Here is a 20,363-nt window from a genome sequence, read left to right as displayed (position 1 = left end):
CCGGTTGAGGAAACGGATTGTCCCACTCTGCTCTGCACCGATGAGGCCTCACCTCATGTGCTGTGTGCAGTTTTGGGTGCCACAATATAAGAAGGACATAAAGCTGTTAGTGTCCAAAGGAGGGCTACAAAGACAGCGAAGGGTCTGGAGGGCAGGATGTATGAGGAGTGGCTGAGGTCCCTTGGTTTGTTCAGCCCAGAGCAGAGCAGGCTGAGGGGAGGCCTCATGGCGGCCTGCAGCTCCCTCACGAGGGGAGCGGAGGGGCAAGCGCTGAGCTCTGCTCTCTAGGGACAGCGACAGGACCTGAGGGAATGGCATGGAGCTGGGACAGGGGAGGGCCAGGCTGGGTGTTAGCAAGGTGAAGGAAGCTGTCTGTTCTTCACTGAGAGGGTGGTTGGGCACTGGGACAGGCTCCCCAGGGCAGTGGTCATGGCACCGAGCCTGCCAGACTTCAAGAAGTGTTTGGACAACGCTTTCAGACATATGGAATTGAACTCGGTGATCCTTGTGGTTCCTTTCTGACTTGGGATATTTTATGATTCTGTGATTGTAACATTAGAGATTTTACAGCCACTCCCATTATAAATGTAAGCACATACTGTACTAACTGTAAAAATGGGCTGTTAATAAATGTTAACTTCAGATCTCAAGTACTTTAGTGTTTGAACAAAGTGATACAGGCGAAAATGCACCTGTATTCAAAGATACAAAAAGCAACATGGTTCTAGAAAATCATTAGAGAATGAAGAAGAAAAGCAACAGAAACATTTTTATGTTAAAGAAAGTATCGTAATAAATATTTCTCACAAGTCTTTTATCACTTCTCCTTTGACAATGTAACTGAGAAGCAGTTGCATAACATCAGCAGATCCATAAAAAACAAATGTGTTATGTCAACAAATGACAGCCACCCACCAGCAAACATTATGATAGGTCAGAAATAATACAAGAGTAGGATGAATCCCTGTGGCATTCCCAAATTAAAACCACCAAATATTGACTGGAAGCAATTTGGAACAGCAAATTGGCCCCATTTCATTAAGATTTTAAAATCTGATCTTAACTGATCTTGATCTGTGCAATATATTTTGCAGTTGTAGCCATATTGCACAACTGAATTTCAAAAGGGATGCACTAATTCTTAATGGGAGGTTTTGCAGCATTGGAAATGACAGTACAACAGTAAAAACATTTGAAGTCATCTTTCCACCCTTACTATTCCGTTAAGATTTTCAGTGTATTCTCAGTTTTATATTAAGAAGCCAATTAATTGTCTAATACCACATGACAGAGCATGAATTTTAAAATCAGGCTAAAGGTATTAGAGCATGAACTCAATATGACCTCAGTTTTTGAAATTTCTTAGACTTATCTAGAAATGTCTCCTCTAAGTTCATTAACTGCAGCCTCTTAAATAAATTTGTACCACAGGCAGTGCATGTGATTTCATCCAAATAATAATGAAGAGGAGGAGGAAAAAAATAATGTTTTTCACTTAAAACTACTAGGCATCCTTCATCACGCAACTGAAAAGTAATAGTACTGTCTTTTACTGCAACAACTGAGTCCTGGTTTGGCCTATCTTGAAAGCACCGTTAGCTTCTTTGGTCCCATGCAGGAGATGGACAAAAAATCCTTTTACTTGCACAAGATGCTGGCTGAAAAGCATGATGATATTTGGCATTTTTACATCTTCTTTGAAGGAGGCATATATTTACGCTTACCCATAACAAACCCTAGTGGCAGTTGTCTGAGATATGTGGACAAAAAATCTCTCTGGGCATTTTGTTAGTCTCATATGGAGGGGAGGGGTAAGCCCCCTACAGACCATGAAGCACATTTCCAACAAACTCATCTGCTGTATAATGAGGAGGACAGCCCCTAGCAGTAAGAATGACTATTTCTAATGAAGCTTAATGTGTAAGGGAACAAACTTCTGACAACAGGTTGCAGAGAACGAAACAAGACTCAGCCTCATCTCCATGCCCATCCCACTCTTGCACAGACTGGTAGGAGAAGAAAGGTTCTCACTGGCCAGGCCAAAGTAGGCAACAATGCTAAAAATATTACATCTCAAAAGCAATGTACTATATCATTTTGCTCCATACAGACAGGCTGTGTTTCATCTGGAAATACATGAAAGCAGTCTCAAGAATGAAGCAGTTGGCTAAGCTGTTGGCTAATGTTTATAATTTCTCTGAAGTTTTTATTTCATTACTTAAAATAAACTCCTTCACATATCCTGCCCAAGCTGCTCTGTCACTGAGGAGCAAATACAACATCAGGTTTTCTCTGCCAGTCATGAAAAGACTCTGTTAAATTCCCGTGCTGGTGTGGAAAGAAGAACCTGCTCCCAACTCTCTCTGCTCTCTCCTTGCTGTCACAAGCCTTTAAGCTGACACTAGCTTTCCCTTTGGAGGTGAAAGCATTCCTGCACCTTGTGATTGGCTACTAAGCCTGCCTGGGGTGTCATAAGGAGCTGACAAAGAGCGCCAAGCTTATCTACTGGTTATATTTCCCTTTTCCAACTAAATCTGCTGTGAGTTCACACATCAAACTCTCACTGAAAAGCAGGGAATGTGCAAAGCTGCAATGCTTCACAGGAAAGAAACAGGCCCTAGAGATCAATGTACCAACTGCTACAAAATGCATTTTTAACAATGCAACAGGCAACCCTATGTCAACGCATTGTAATAGCAATCCAGCAAACAGTTCTACTTAATCCAAATTAATATGTAATTCCATAAATCTACAGTTTCAACATTTTTAAGGGAAAAAGCTAGACGTGTGGGTGTGCCTTTTGACACTGACACTTGCGCTTCATCTCTGCAAAATAGCATCCTGCAGCCTATGCACTTTCTCATCCTTTTCCATCTTCCAATTACTTTTTCTAACCAATCAACCATATTTCAAGATGAGCCATTCTATCTTCTGCTTAAATCAACATTAATTTCCTAAGGCTATGAAAATGTCTCTTTTCTCTTCTTTGGCCAACTCCACTGCCAACACCAAAATTCAGAAGCATTGTTTATACATTTAGCTATTTATCTTGATTGCATCAGGGCTAAACTATGTTATGGGTACTGTATTTATCACTGCGTGTTGCTAATGTAATAGAATTGAAATTTTTTCTGTCATATTGGGATTAAAGTTTGATGTTAAATGCTGTTTTTGTAAATATATGCCATGAGTGCAAAATATATTAAAAAAAACCAACATTTTTAGTGTTATGGGTTTCAAAATCAAGTAACAAACACTACAATTGTTCTCATTATGTCTGTTTTATGCTTTGACTTTTATTGCTGATGAACATTAAAATATCTTTGTCCTTTTTTTTCTTTTTTTTTTTTTTTTTTTCAAATCCTGTAAGTTGGCGAAGAAATCAGGCAGCACTTCTCAAATATGTTAGTATCAAGTCATAAAATTAAAAGGTGTGCAATGATCTTAGTATAAACTGTGCGAAAACCTAGCCACTCAAATTATTTTTTCTTATTTGTAGGCTTGTGTAATATAAAGTACAGAGCTGAGACTTCAAAAATATTCTGAATTTCTTCTTAAAAATATGGTCACAAGAAAAAACTGAGCTGAATGAAGTATATAGTGAAATCAAGTCAGGATCAGGGTTAGCCCTCTACTCCCCAAAGGATGTAGTGTTGAGGAATTCATTTTGTGAGCAAAGCTCCGCTACAGTTTTTGTTTTATTACAACAGAATCAGAGGTTGGTCATCCTCAAGCTAGGCGTATCTTTTAAACCAAATTAGATGAATGACACTGTTCTCCCACAGGGGTAGGTATACATGCACAAGGTTTTTGTACAATCTCTTTTTTGCAACACTTTTTATCCTGTTCTCCATTCCATCACAAAATGCCACCACACTGTCAGAGGCATTTTCTTTCAAAACAACCACTTTGAATGTCTATGCCTTCTAGATTCTCTACCTCAAAGAAGTAACTTGAAAACATCAGGATGTTTTCCTTACTCATTGTAACAAATGGACAGTAAGGTCTCAAAAACTCAGGCTTGATATACAGCAGTATTATTGCTTTATTGACAATATTTCCAGGCCATTTTAGTATTTATAAAACCCTACTCTAATGACTTTCTTCTAGGCAGAAGTACTGTAATTACAAAATGTAAGGTGCAGTGAAAGCTACTTCTAGGCTGACATCTCTAACCAGGACAGTTAAAAATACAGTAGAATGGAGGAAAAATCCATCAACATTGAGAGTAGAAAAGCTTATGTGAGAATATGAATGTGGAAAGACTGCAGCCAAAAAGTCTGGGAGCTCACAAGAGTATAAAATGTCTATACCTAGAAAAGCAGGTAGGGAAACCTTTCTACAGGAGCATCATCAAGGTGCATTCCAAAGCATGATATTTCACTAGGTACCAAGAAACCTACAATGGTACAATAGTGCTGAGAGCTGCAAAGATGGCTTAAGAATATTACTAATTAAAGATCATGTTCATCGTGTGTCTCACCCTTCAAAAGTAACTAAATGGAAGTCTCTGGGCAGCAAGGTGCTGATATCTTAATTATATTATTAGTTAGTATTGGTTCAGTTTGTTTGAATTGTGTTTACTCTTGATCTTTACATAATTTTTGGATTAATAATTAGCTAATGTTGTAAAGAAATTTGGTCATAATTATGCATTTTTTTAAACGTGAGATAGCAGTAGACCAGATTTGAAACCACAGAAACTAAATTCTGTCCTAAATTGTAAAACTGCTCTAGTTCTTCATAGTAAGCCCAAACCAGTCTTGAATGAACTCACGGTGAATGTTAATAGCTGCTAAAAATACAGCTTCAGAATTCCTGTTTTTCTCATGGATCTTTCCTAACTCTACCTAATTATAGTAATTCTTTATAAGAATTCAGTTATATATATTGAATAAGAATTTTAAAAATTAGTGTACAATTTATCTCCTGATTTCACATTTAGATGCACTGAACATACCAGAGAGCCATTTTGTTCATCAGAATATGACACAGGATCAATAAATAGTTGTCATTTTTTTATGCCAGAAAAAGCCAATGTAGGTCTACTCAGTAGGGACTACTTTTTCTAAATGATACTTGACTTTCTTATAAAACTGGTTTATATCTTCTCTGTAGTAAGCTGTACATGATTTGTACTTTTTAATTATGACAATTTCCTTTTCTTAAATTAACTTCTTTATTTAATTCTCAGTTTTAATAGCTCCAGTGATCATGAAATGCCAGTTCAATAAACAAACTCTGTAATTTTAGTATCATAAATCTCCCAAGACCTATTTTTGACAGCATGGCATCCTACTAAAATATTGATCATGCTAAATTCTGTTATTTCATTCAAAATGCTTTATAGCTTCTAGTCAAATAACACAGCATCTTGTTTATCAGAAAAATGACGTCAGTTAATAAAGCTCTGTTCAGCTCAGATTTGGAGTTCTATTTTAAGCCTCTAAAATATCCAAGATACGGTGCTATCTTATTTGGTTACATTTAAAATTCATACAAGTGAATTCTAAGATGTTTTCTCTATACTACATCATTGTGCGGGACAGTATAAGGCAAACAACACCGAGAACTAACTACAGATATTATTATCTAAGATTGTATTTTGTAAAACTGAAATGATGAGATCCTTTTGATTTGCTGGCTAGTACATTCACTGCATCCAGATACTTCTCAAGCCACTGTTTGTGAGTTGTTGAAAAAAACAGTGTATTCTGAGAACACTTTGTGACCAATGTTTTTTTATCCATTGCTATTATAAACGCATTTATAAAATCCAAGGCAGAAGTCTACTTAGTACCTTGCAATCAAGAAAATCTCTATTAAAAATGTATGGAGGGAAGGAAACAGCTTCCTGTGTGAAATCCACTTTAACTTCAGTCACTTGATACTTATTTGTTCTCTGTGTGCTGTACAAAATTACTGAAGCACACAAAAATTACACTTTGTCCTCGGGTGCAATGGAACGACGGGTTAAATGAGTAAATGGAAGACTTGGAGCTTTCTCCAAAGGGAAAAAATAAGCTACTTAAATACTTTCAAAGCCTTTTCATGTGTCAGATTTTATTTATTTATTTATTTTTTTCAAATCAAGAATAATTATTTAGTGAACAAACTTGGGTCTTGTAAAACAGTAGGGAATATGAGGGAAATGGGTGGGACATGGAACTTGAATAATTTACCCACAACTGAGATCACCTGTCATTAACCTAAAGCTACATAAATATCTTGCTTAAGGAAAGATCAGTTGCATCATTAGCTGATACATCAGAATGTTTTTTACTATTGCATCACAGTTCAAACCATTAACTGTGCTTCACCTCCAGAAACGAAACTTCCAATACATATTTGACCCTTCACCGTAACTTAAGGGAGCCTTTTAAAACACAGTGAAAGAAGAGTGAAATTTTGGTTAAATTAGACTGCATCATCATACCAATTTATATTTTCTGTGGGAACTAAGGAAAAAAAATGCAGCAGTGCAATACTAATACAGTATTTTGTTGCTGTCAAGTACCTATCTAATATTCACTTGCAATGGCATAGAGTAACTGGGCACTAATTAACTAATTAACCTGTTAGGGACTGAGATAAAATTTTGGAGAAATCTCTACCACTGCATGCTTTGTCCTCTGTTTTCCCGTGGTAGCTGCTGTTGCTCATGGATGAAGACAGGTTACGGCATACAGGGCTAAACAGACTTTTAACCTTGTAAGATAGTGTTGTCATTATATCCATAGCAACAGCAAGGCACATTTCCACATTATAGAACTCTTCAGTGTTAAAGCCAACTTAAGGAGTTCCCTACCCTACCCACCCTACCCATCTTAGGTATTCAGTCCAGTGCTGTGTCACAGTGAAGTCAACTTTTAGTTCAGTGAAACTGTGTCTTATAGACAAAAAAATATAATAATAAAAAGTAAAAATAATAATAATAAATAGACAAAAATTCCTTTAAGCACACCATTATTGAACACCTTGTATGATAAAACTGTAGCTTCAGAATTCACCACCTGCCGAAAGCCAAGAGTCAGGCCACAGAGAACTAAAGGAGAAGTTGTGAATATGTGTCTTTGTACAGAGGTTAAAAAATAAATCCATGGTACAAAGGGCAGGCTGAAAAGGCTGCGATGGCATTACAGGCAAGGAAATTGCCTGCTGTTTGTTCTTCCTGCATTCAGAAAAAAAATATGCTTTCTGTATGCTCTTTGTTAATAAACAGAAGATCATTAAAGAGATAGTTGACTCATACAATCCATTTCACCTCCAGGCAGAAGCATCTCGGCAAGAGTCCAAATGAGGCCTCAGTAATTTTGCCAAGAGGCAGCAGAAGTTTCCAGAATATGAAAAATGATTCAGATCTGGTCTTCCATTAAAAAGCAAACAAACAATCAAAAAAACCACAATCTAATAATCATATGGTGACGCAAAGAAATAAAAATAATCAAATGACCTTTCTCATTTTTGAGCCATGGTTTTCAATGTTTTTCAATGCCACAAATCTTTATGGGAAAGTACAGCCCTCCATATAGTACATATAAGCCTACTGACAAGAAGCTTATTTTTCTCAGTCTCTTTTTCCAGACTCCTATAGTTGTCTATTGACTTTGAGCATCCAAGGACTGTGGGTTTAAAAACTCCTGGAAAACAGAAGACTGTTTGGTTGACTTCTGTCAGTCAGCAAATTATGAGGGAGAGAAAAACAACTAATATTACACAATAAATCTCAATTTATTTTACTAAGATTTAATTCTGTCACTTTTCAAATTTGTTGTTCAACTGTTAATAGAAAGGCCCAGTGGCAAAACAAAAGACAATTCTTGCAGTCTTCTCTCATCATAATTAGCAAATCAAATCTTTGCTCATTCATTCATCAATATTCTTCATCTTGCAGTGATGACACTGACAAAACTGTACATCCAGAAGCTTCTTTATCCTACCTGCTATGGAAAAATAGGTTATTAGTTTGGACTTTGTGTATGTTAATAGTAAAAACTACTGTATGGTGAGGACAATGTTTCCAGTTCCATACATAACACAGACTAAACATCTCTAAAATATCTATTTTAGAAAATTCCTAGCAAATATTTCAATCTTTTATATATATATATATATATATATATATATATATATAATTTTTTTTTTTTTTTTTCTGGCATCTCATAAGCAAAATATATCTTTTGTATGAATACATTTTGGGTACACTAAAATACCCCTGTAAATAATATACTCATGCACTTCCAGCCAGAGCAGGAGTATATAACACTCATAGCATCAAATTCTCACAAGCTTTCTGGAAAAGACCTGCAGATGCAGAACCATTAAATGAAAAACATTTAAGAATCCAGGGTTGAGGATCCAGGCTGGATCCAGGGTTCAACAGCAAAAGCTGGCATGAGTGAGAAAAATACAGAAACTCCTTCACAAGTAGTAGAAACAAAATGCTATCAAAATGCGTGTTCTCTTGTCATCTTGTCATGAAGTTATACTTTCAGGATAAGTATTGGTGCTATGTCATAGACACAACTAACTACTTCTGGTGCCAGGGCAGCAAGCATATTTGCCAGAATGAAAGTGACTTTGGGTCTGAGTAGCCTTTCTGCCTTGTCCACTGCCGGGTTGCATGTGGGGAGCACAGTCCTCATTTTCATCAGGACTCATAGAGTCCAGTGCTCTACAGGAGCAGTTATGAGAGAGCTCTTATGGGGCATTTTCTGCAGCCAAACTTCAAGTGTTTCAATTTTCTGTTAGTTGTTGAGGAAACTGGAGTGCAGGAAGGCAAGCTGCCTTGCCCAGAGCTCATTGAGACCAAAAGCAAAGCAGCTATTAGGACAGACATCTCCCCAGTCTAAGGTACTCTCTTCCAAACAGTTGAGCTTCCTCCCCACACAATACCAGTTCTTGTGTGGGTCAGACATACCAGGACAAAATACATACCTACAGGGGTGGATGGAGACAGACTGATGTCAAACTCGCTATGGACGTGGATAAATCTGCCAACATGCCACTCACTTTCAGATAAGGCTGACATGGAGGCAGGATGTCCCTGCACCTTTCACCTAATATTTACTAGTATTCCTCTTACCATGCAGGGGCCTTTATTTTTTATTATTTTGTGGCAGAAAGGGAATACGAACACAAAAAGCACTAAAAAATTAGTTGTCAGTATTTTTCAAATAAGAGTGACTTTTTGTTGAAAATCATAATTTTCACAAGATTTGTAATTTTTGTCTGCATTTCCTGTCTTTCATTCCAAAACAAATGAAATGAACTCAAAGTTGTTTTCAGCTTTGTGTTTTGAAACCAAAACGCTTTAACCAAATTTATTTTCTTGAAATTTCTCTTTTTCTCTATCACTTTTGATAACTGTACAGGTTAAGCATCTCAAAAGCACAAAATGATTCACAATATTTAAAAGGTTTTCACTGGTGTTTTCAAAGTGTTTCTCATTACAGTTTAAATTTGTGTCATTAGTACTTAGTCAACATTACAACTGCATGGACAGGAGGGCAATGGTAAATAAGCTGTACAATTCTTTTGTTTTTCATGCAATGCAACATTTATATCCTGCTTTACTCAAGAAAAAATGCACTATGAAGGGAGACAAGGATAAACTTGTAAAGACCAGATGGCCTTTATTCATAAATGATAAGAGCACATGCTTGATTCATCTAACTCGGATTTGAATGAATAGGTACTGAACAGCTTTCATTGGCTTTCCCTAGGCTTTTCCACATCTTCACTGGATGTACACCATTTCAAATCCCTCAACAAAGCCCAACTGAGGCTTAAATCACATAAGTAGTCAAAGGAGCTCTGCTATCTGAACAAGAGAGAGAGAGCACCTGAAATTAATGAAAGTTTAAACTGAGGAAATGGTGACACTGAATAACACCAAAAGGGACAGAAAATGAAGGAAATTGGAAAAAAAAAAAAGGCTGATACTAAATGCATATGATTCTTAGAGCACTGCTCATGTCCTTTCCCACTTCCCCATGCTGTCAAAACTCTTAGCCTAGAGCAGCTAATCAAGATGTGCAGGAACAATGAAACACACCCTGGACAGAAATCAGCATTATTAACAAGTGGCTTCAGTCACTTCAACATCCAAGTATGATAGGGTACAGAAAAACAGAAAGCAAATGACTGCCCTTAAAATTAAAGATTTAATAAGAGCATAAGACTATGTAAGGAGAGAAAAAAATAAAGATGATCTGTTTATACAGGTTTAGTGTGTATATAGTGCCTAACTGACCATAAGTTATAACAATCTAGCAACCATCTAAATTTTGTGTGATAAAGTTTTATGTCTATTTTATGACAGAGGTAACTTTTGAGGAGAGCCGTGAGGGAAGCTAAGATGCTTGGATGGAACACAGTACTCCAAATACTGTAGATATGTTGTCTAACAGCAACTCCTCTTGTAAACTGCAGCATAAGATAACACAAGAAACCCCTTACATCAGTGTAAATGAATATCGAACCATGAGTAAAAGGCACAGACAACTCAGGCCATGCTTGACTTGAGCTATGGCAAGAGCAAAAAAAATGTCCAGAAAACATTAGAGTCAGAATGAGAAATGAGACAGAGTTCCCCTGTGCTGAAGTGAGCAAATGATCCTGACAGCTGAAAAATAAGAGATTTGTTGGCCTTTACAATTTTTTTTTTGTATTAGTAACTGATTTTTTTTTTGTCTCACATAGACAAAGAGGATTTGGAATATGGGGGAACACCTCTTTGCGTTCTACAGAGAAAGAAAATTTTATGTTAGTAAAGACAGAAGAAGAGTTCAGCTGAGACTTTGCTCTTCCTGTGTTGTTAATGTGGATTAACCTGGAAGTTAATGCAATTAACACATACAAATACAGTAATGTTATGTTACTGTCACATGTGAAAAAAATATAAAATTATGGTAAACTGTATAAATTATTTCTTTCATTATCTTCCTTACCTTTCTACCTTTCTGTCAGAAACAAATTGAATATTTATGCTGTACTTTACTACCAATGTACCATACTACCACAGGTATCCTTTTTGAGAAAGAAACTATGCAACAATTTTAAGATTTTTAAGGTCCTGAGGATTTCTTGCATATTTTGTGTCTGTGTTTCCTCTTTTTGATACAGATGTAATTTCCTCCTAAAAATTATCAGACACACTAAAATTATCATGGCCTTCACTTACTCTTTGATTTTAAGCCATGCAAGTATAGAAGAGAAATATACTGGCACGGAACGACATTCATGCCTTAGCAGAATGTCAGCACATGGCTTTTATAATGCCTAAGAAAGAGGGATTGTGACTTAAGAGCAAATTTGTTTCATTCAGTGGTAATGAAAGTACTAAACTGTGAAGACTGACTATTTTAATAAATTCTCCTGACAAGAGTTCATGTCAATCAATGTTTAGGCCCTATTATATTTGCTGTGATCCTGCCACTTTACTTTTACATGAGGATTCTTCATATTAGGATGCTATAACCTCTTCTTTTCTTTAGGAAATGGGCTCTCTTAGTCAGTTTTTCATTTTGCAAAGATGAATTATCAGGAAACAACATCTGTATTGAATAACTACCACCTAAATTATATTTGACATGAACACTTAAATTAACCTTACTTATTTCATCTTTACATTTACTGGTTAAAAAAGTAGCTCTGTCAATATGTTAGTATCATTGAATTATAAAATCATAGAATCACAGAATGGTTTGGTTTGAAAGGAACCTTAAAGCTCATCTAGTTCCAATCCCCCTGCCATGGGCAGGGACACCTCCCACTAAACCAGGTTGCTGAAAGCCCCATCCAACCTGGCCTTGAACACCTCCAGGGATGGGGCATATACAGCTTCTCTGGGCAACCTGTGCCAGTGCTTCACTGCCCTCGTAGTAAAGAATTTCTTCCTAGTACCTAATCTAAATCTATCCTTTTTTAGTTTAAAACCATTATCCCTTGTCCTATCACTAAACTTCCTGACTGAGTCCCTTCCCAGTATGATCCACCTATCAAACATTAATGTTAAACAGGACACTTTTCACTAAAATGGAAGTTGAGAACCTAATGAGGACTAAAGGTTGTAAAAAAATTGTTAATTAGGTAAGAAGTTTTCTTTTCTCTTTTTCACCTCTCCTCCTTCTCCAGATCTTTCCTAGTTCTGCCTATGGCACCGTAGTATTACTCAACCAACTCTGTTTTCACTGACTGTGTGCTCCAGATTATGTTTTCCTATATATAGCAATTTGTAGTTGCAGAGTAAAGTTATTAATTAATAATTACCCATCTAAGAAGTTATCTAATACTTTCTTAATTGATTAATCACAACCTAAGAAGTTGTGAAGTGGAAACAAAGCAGTTGTGCTTTGAAAAAGCTCTCTGATAATTTCCTTATGAAACAAGGCTTTCTTTGCCTGAATAAACTTTCTTGTTTATTAACTTGCATGGCACATACTCAAACATGCTTGCCCTGCATGATTCAGTGGCTCTGAACTTTAACAGTCCATTTAGGTAGAACTACTGTAGAGAAACCTTTTTAAGACATGAAGTGAAAGTCAATGAACAGTGGTAGAACTCAAGGAATTACAACTGATACTTTGAAGCATTTTCTCAGAAATACACAATGTATCAAGAAAGTTCATAAAGGATCTCCCTACTATCAAAGTACAGTTATTATAAATAGCCTTTAAAGTATCTGACTTTTGAAAAACACTGACAAAACAAGGATGGTATTCTACTGAGAATTTACCTTAACAGTTGTCAGAAGACTTCATCCTGCAAGGAAATGTTACCAAGCTGTCCAATTAATGTCTTACAGCCCATCAAAGAGAATCATTCATCGCATGAAACAGTTAAAAGTAGGTTCTTATCTTCACTGGAAATGGAGCAGCCAAACAATAAAGGTCACACACTTAATCCTTAATCTAACAGAAAGTCAATATGAAAAGGCTGCGTGCGACTCCTACACCTCATTCAGTTTATTCGCCGAGTTATCCAGTAACTATTTTCACTTGAATTTCTTATTTATTTATTTTAATAAATACATTATAGAAGTATGCATTTAACTTAGGACTTGTGAAAGTACTAAATATAGTAGCAGGCATGTTGCCTGGTTGCATCTTGCAGAAGTGTGACATTTGGTATCTAAAATGTGTCATTATGGAAAATAGGAAGGAGAGGATGGATTAGAAAGGATTAGATACTATGACCTAAATAGGACTCTGTACATAATATAGCTGTACACATTACAGGTATACATTATATAATATCTGTAAATCAATGTTTTTTTCCTTGCCTTTCTGCCACTTCAGAGTTTACAAACAAACAAACAAAAAAACAATTGTACTTGACTTCTCCTAAAAAAATAGACACAAAGAAAATAAATGCCAAGTTACAAATGCAAAGGGAAGATGCCTTTATTCATGCAGAAATAATTATTTTGGAATTGTTGTCAAGAATTGTAGTAGATATTCAGCGTGCACACAAACTGCTGAGGTGTCCTGTTTTTAGGTCCAAATTATAACTTGTTTTGCATTTACTAAGGGTACAAATATTTACATGACAGCTTTAGTAGTTATCACATAGCTATTGCTCTCTAAAGGAATCAGAAAAAAACACCAATAAGAAAAATACCAGTATAAAAACATTAATAATGAAATTCTAACTCTACAGAATGCAGATTTTTCGAGTTAGAGGTGAATTTCTCTATGACCATGGCATAACACCTTTTAAATTCACCTGCACATTCACATACGTTAGCTCTCCTACCAAGAAAGTCCAAAAAAAAACAAACTAAAAAAAACAAAAACAAAAACAAAAAAAGCGCGTGCTAAGCACAAGCAGAGCAAACTTCATGGAATGGACCACCACAACCTTGTTCCCAGTGCCCTGCAGATCTGTCCCAAATACGCTCTATTAAGTTATACAATTATCAGAACAAACCATATATCATACACTTGATAGCAATATTTCCTACTAGAAATTAATACGGTATGCAAATTTACAGTTATTACACAAATGTTATGAAAACTGCATAGAACAGTTTTTCAGTCTAACATTACATATGAGTAATGTAAAAGGTGAAATTATGAATTATTTCAACAGTTAAATGAGAGATGATTACAAACAACCAGAAGAGCATACTCTGCCTTGTAGGTGGTTCTTGGGTCTATAAATACTTGGGGTTTAAAAATGGTCCACTGCACTTTTGGAAACCAACAGACCTTCTACACTAAGTTGTATTCTATGAAGAAGGCTATTTTAAGAAACATATGGATTTTTTTTTCCTCCTGCAGTCTAGATATTCCTCTATTATAACTGGACTTTCTGTTGCCTAACAGGAAACACAGGCTTCCTTTAATTTTTTTTTTTTTTTTTTTCATGAAAAGGCAATCCTCAATTCTACTATGTAATAGGCAAAAACAATTGCAATTGGGGCTACAGCATTGGTGGATAGAGGAACAACTGACATCACCTACTTGGACTTGCAAAAGTTGCAAAGCTTGTGATACTGTTCCCAGTGATATCCTTGTCTCTAAACTGGAAAGACATGGATTTGATTTTAGCACTTGGTGGTAAGGAATTGGGTGGATGGTTGTGCTCAAAGAATTGCAGTCAATGGCTCAATGTCCAGGTGGAGATCAGTTATGAGTGGTGTTCCTCAGGGGCTGGTATTGGACTGGCACTGTTTAATATCTTTGTTGGTGACATGGACAGTGGGATTGGGTCCACCCTCAGCAAGTGTGGCAAAGACACCATGCTGAGTGGTGCAGTCAACATGCTGGAGGGAAGGCATGCCATCCAAAGGGACCTTGTCAGGCTTGAGAGGTGGGCCTGTGCAAATCTCATTAAGTTCAACAAGGCTAATTGCAAGGTCCTGCATATGAGCCAGAGCAATATCAAGCACAAATACAGACTGGGAAGAGTATGGATTGAGAGCAGCCCTGAGGAGAAGGACCTGGGGGTATTGGTTGATGAGAAGCTCAACATGAGCTGGCAGCATGTGCTTGCAGCCCAGAAAGCCATCCACATCCTGAGCTGCACCAAAAGAACCATGGCCAGCAGGTCGAGGGAGGTGATTGTCCACATCTACTCTGCTCTTCTGATAGGAAAAGGAAGAATTGGTTTTAAACTAAAAAAGGGTAGATTTTGATTAGATACTAGGAAGAAATTCTTTACTATGGGGGTGGTGAGGCACTGGAAAAAGTTGCCCAGAGAAGCTGTAGATACCCCATCTCTGAAGGTGTTCAAGGCCAGGCTGGACGGGTCTTTGAGCAACCTGGTCTAGTGGAAGGTGTCCCTGCCCATGCTGGGTTGGAATTAAATTATCTTTATGATCTCTTCCAACCCAAACAATTCAATGATTCTGTGCAAATACTCTTATCTTCTACAAAACCAACCCTACAGTACAGGCTAGGTGACTTCCTCGCTGTTAGTTCAGACTATGGGAAAAAAATCATGAAGCAAAATTTTTTTTTTTTTTTTCTGGGGTAAGAATCATCCCTAGTGGGATGAAGAAAGTAGGAAAAAAAAGTGTTTGTGACTAGACACAAACTCAGGAAAGCTTTTTGTTTGACAGAAAATATTTTAGTGACTAGTAGTACTGAGTCTGTATGCCCTTACTCCTGAAAAGACAGAATGGTGGAAAGGACAAAGAAGGCCAAACAGGTTGATATTTCAGAGACTTCCAGGCCAAGGGGAAGGAATATAAATAGAAGACCCAACAAAGAGTTTCCTTTTCAAAAAAGCAAAAAGAATACACTGGGAAGAAAACTCAGTGAAGAAAAACATTGTTGCTTAAAACAGAGGAAAAAGAAAGCATTTGAAAAATACCTTCTAGATGTTGGCATTTAATGCCATGAACCTTGTTCACAAATGCGCATCAAATACTGCAGTACAAGCTTCTTAGTCCTTTGCATGTTGAAAAAAAAAAAGAGGAAATTCTTAATAAAATTTCCATTCTAAGGAACATCCAGGGTTATATAGTATAGACGTTGCAAGACTTTTTTTTTTTTTTTTTTTAAACTAGTGTTTTGAAAACAACAGAAAAGGGTGAAAGACACATTTCTCTAACTAAGCTGGACTAAATTCTGGTGTTTCTTGTGCTATTGTATTTCTTTATTCATTCATGCATGTGAGGATGACAAAGTGATGTACCATAACTCATTGGAAAGCCACACAAAACTAGAAATAACTTCTGGGCTTATCTAAATGTTCTTCTCTTTTTATCTGCTCTACAAAAAGGCAGTTATTAAGTAACTGGTTTAGAAGTCTTCTAGCTGGATTCATCTTTTTAAAAATCAACCACATCATCTCAGCTCTTTGCCAGTGCTTCCTCCAGAGCTCATGCTAGAGGAATATGGAGAAAACTAGTATGATTAACGTATGTCAGATACTATCATGACGAATAGAACAGAAGAGCATAATTAACAAATTAAATAGGTTCTGCACTGAAAGAGTGCCTTTTCCTAGCTACTGAGAGCTATGATTAAAAAAGAAATATATCTATACACAATATAGCTAGAGAGATTTTGGGATCTGAACAATATTCAGACTGGGATATGAAAGTCTCAGCTTCCATAGATTTTGGTGGGTCAGGAAAATTACTAAAAACTGCAGGGCAACCTGTTGAAGAGATAAAAAGAATAAAGAGAATTCACATATGTTTAATCAGGATTTGTCAGGGTAATGTTTGATATATAAATAATTCAAGTTTGAAAAATGCCACAAAACTGCATTTTGTTTTCTTGAGAAAGACAAAATAGCATTTTTGCCTCACACATCTTCCCTTGTTTTAGTAATGCTGTAGCTATGAATAAGACCTTATGCTAATGTTATGCATTTTGAAAGATAACCAAAAGTAATATTTTAAAGTCAGATTTTCCGTCCTTTTGCACAGAGGTGCAAAAGAGGCACAGGCATTTAATTTTTTCAAGTTAAAAGAAAAACACCACTTTATCACATCTCTGTAAAAAGCAAAGCATTAAATGTATTCAAGATCTCCTCACAGAAAATAAATAGGGTTTTGTTTCTCAAACATGCAAGAAAGGAGCACAGTCCAATGTATTGTAAAGCTGTACAAACTATCAGTAACTAATACTCATTTTTATGCCAATCCTTTTCAATCATTCTAACCAAGAAGGATCTCAGATGAAGTATCAACATTGTTATGAGGAATCATAATATAATGATATTTTACATACAATTAGTAAATCAAATGGAACTGCATGTGAGACAGAACATCTGTAATACAGGAAGGTAGCGATCTACTGAGCCAATAAACTGCATTTGTCATTCTTAATTTGTTTTACCATTTGGTTTTTAATTGCAAATCAAGTATCTAATCTAAGCTGAAACCAGATAATTTGATTCGTGGCAGGTATGTGTTTTCAGAAAGTAATTAACCTCACATTTTTGAAAGAGGAAGAAAAAGATTTTCCTTTAGTTCATTATGATTAATTTGTTTAAATATGAGGAAAGCATTGAGAAAATAAATACAATCAAAACAAAATAGCTGTACAGATTTACACATACAACCAGAGCTACTTAATGTAAAAAACAATTGCTTTAGATATTAAGACCTAAAAAATTATTGTTATTATTGATTTTTCCTTTTCCTCTGACAGCTAACCAATTACTCAGAGAGGATGTGCTACAAGCATTCCATCTTATCATAATATCATGTACAACAGAGATTAGTAATTGAAAATATAAAACCCACCATGCTGAAGGGTCAGGCAGTCAGGCAGTGCAGGACAAATAAATTCTTGTACTACAAGGATATCAGGATACAACAATTATTTTCTGTTTTCTTAGAAACTCAGGCTATTGATATCCCAACAAGAGATTAATTAATTACCCAAACAGTCTCAAGATATTAATTTGTCTAACCTTAAAACAGATGCTCCATCACAGCTGGTATTTTCGAAAATTATGCCATGCTATGTCCGGTTCTGTCAGGCTTTTCCTACAGCCTGTGCTTCTTTGCTTATTGTTGCTCTAAGACACTAACTCTTTTCATGATACTTTAAGAAATCCGACTGGTGTCACCAAGTATCACAGAGTCAAAGCTACATCAGAAATTTTGCTTCAGGACAAAGTTCATCCTTGTTACAACTCCTCCCCACTCCCATACCCCACCCCCCCAAAAAAAAAAAAAAAAAAAGAGAACAATCCTACAAAGGTTCACTAGCATCTTGTTGGAAGTGTTGGTTTTACTATCATATCCCTCTTATTTCTATTGAATTAAAATTGTTGCATCCCCTACAAAATCACTGAGATGAATCTCTCAAATTGAATTGCTCTTGATCTTAAATCTAAGAAAGTATACTGTTACCTAAAATCACATTTCAACCCACTGGTGTTATTTCCTTCTTGATGTCATACTGACTTGCCTTCAGTCCTGCCTAGTATTATTTTCCTTATGGGCAGATTCCACATCACATATTAAAGAAAATATGTTTTAACCTAATCAGTCCAATTTGTACCTCCTGAGACAGCTAGGTTCCCTCATCTGCTTGAACACACTTTTTGAGTTACATTTTCAAATTGGATAGAGAGACAGATAGAATTACATTTATTTGTTACTTTTACAAAATGCTTTATAAAACTAGATATACATATATGCATAAATAAGCATGTTTATATAATGTAGTGTAATGCCATTTAATAATTACATGACTAATACTGTGCAAACTCAGACTCAAATCAGACTCATTTAGCCAAACCAAGAACTGAACTTATTTTATCATAAAGCAGCACAATTCTATTTTTACTGTGTCTAAAACTTAATTTTATCAAAGTCTATCCATTGGGAAGCAGTGCACCCTCTTCAGTTGCTACAGACCGGAGGGTACTACAGACAGGCACTTCTCTGAAGTGAAAATCACAACAGCCTTACAGGAAAGCGGGACACTTATGTGAGGTATGGGAGCAAAGTAAAGTATATCATTTGAATAGTTGTATTATAAGGTTATTGAAGTTAACAAGGGTATATATTATCTTTTGGCTTTGCTCACTTACAGAAATGACAAATCCTATATTGCTAACATCTGGGCTTTCATCCTCTCAGTCAAGAATGTAAAACAACCAACTACTTGAACACCGGGCATCTTCAACTCAAATGTCAGGCACAAAGGTCTTGATATTGAAAACATAGTATTTTCTAGAATTAGCTTACACTTGATTCTTTTTCTACCATTAGGACACCCAAATAGCCATGCAAAGAAAACACACAGCAGTTATCATCAATAACTTGTATGAAATACATATTGCTGCATCTCCTTGTTGGACTTGACAGTCCACGTGGAAGATCTACAGAATAATGATAAGAAATGCAGCAATCTCATCAGCATAATTTTTATTCTGATAATGATATACAGTACATAAAAATGACGTATAGCTTTTATACACTCATACAACCCCAATAGCCTAATAGTATATGTTGTTTGTCACACTGATGTCTTGGATACACAGATTTCCAACATATATATATGATACTTCAACCATTAAATTTTCTTGATACTTTATATTCAACTACATTCACTTTTATATACAAATATAACTATTTATACCCTGAGATTTTAACATTGGGCTGATATAAGCCTGTTTTATTATACAATAAAAAGTAAGTTTAAAAAACTATTTAGCAATAGCAGGACACATAAGTTGTAAGTTCATTAAGTGTTAACAAGCAGACTATTCATTTTCTACATAAATTGCTTCCATATTGTTAATTTGTGCATTCTTGCAAAAACTATAGTGAAAAAAAAAACAATAACACCACAATGTTCTAGGCTATTGCTACACTTTTTTTTTTTGTCAGTTTATCAGGCAGATTTGTATTTCTAGAGCCTTGCAAAACCCAGCTTTGTGAGTAAACTAAGTTCAGGACAGAATCCAACTCTGACTCAAGGGATACACTGATTTTCCTCTTCCATAGCTGATCTCTACTTTGTCCTCCATGAACATCCTATTTCAGATACATACCTCTGTATCTGATAGGATAATAGTAGGAAATTGCCTTTCAAATAGTACTTGTACTGCTTACAGATTTGCCACTGAAGTTTCTAGGATTGGTGGTTCTTAGGCCTGCAGAACCCAGTGAGGTGTAAAAACCAAAGATAGATCATTTCTACAGTATCAGTTACAATGTCCAGTGACAGTGAAATTACCGCTTTTACTGGTCTGTGACTGGATGTTCAATATGTCTATGTAACTGCTAATTCAATGTAACTCTCACCAAGGTAAAATTGAGTCAAGCAGACTCACCTATTTAAGATCAAAGTTTTTCTCGTGGCACACAGTAGTCTGAAATGAATTCTTTCTATAGACAATATGACAGAAAACCAAGAGGTGTTAATATGCCTACCTTG

General features: G+C 36.0%; 1 protein-coding gene across 6 annotated transcripts in view; it reads right to left on the bottom strand.

Moving 5' to 3' along the window:
* DLGAP1 (DLG associated protein 1) overlaps positions 1 to 20,363 on the bottom strand; it is a 415,298-nt gene that overhangs the window by 227,812 nt on the left and 167,123 nt on the right. Inside the window, exon 3 of one of the 6 annotated variants that reach the window (XM_040550116.1) lies at positions 12,740 to 12,765. The exons of the other annotated variants lie outside the window; for them this stretch is intronic. The gene's annotated coding sequence lies outside the window, so the exon portion shown is untranslated. The remainder of the gene's footprint in view (positions 1 to 12,739; positions 12,766 to 20,363) is intronic. 6 annotated transcript variants of the gene reach the window in all.

The sequence above is a fragment of the Cygnus olor genome, chromosome 2, assembly GCF_009769625.2.
Source record: "Cygnus olor isolate bCygOlo1 chromosome 2, bCygOlo1.pri.v2, whole genome shotgun sequence".
Taxonomy (NCBI): domain Eukaryota; kingdom Metazoa; phylum Chordata; class Aves; order Anseriformes; family Anatidae; genus Cygnus; species Cygnus olor.
The sequence above is the reverse complement of the archived record's forward strand: the minus strand, read 5'-3'. Positions and strand labels throughout refer to the sequence as shown.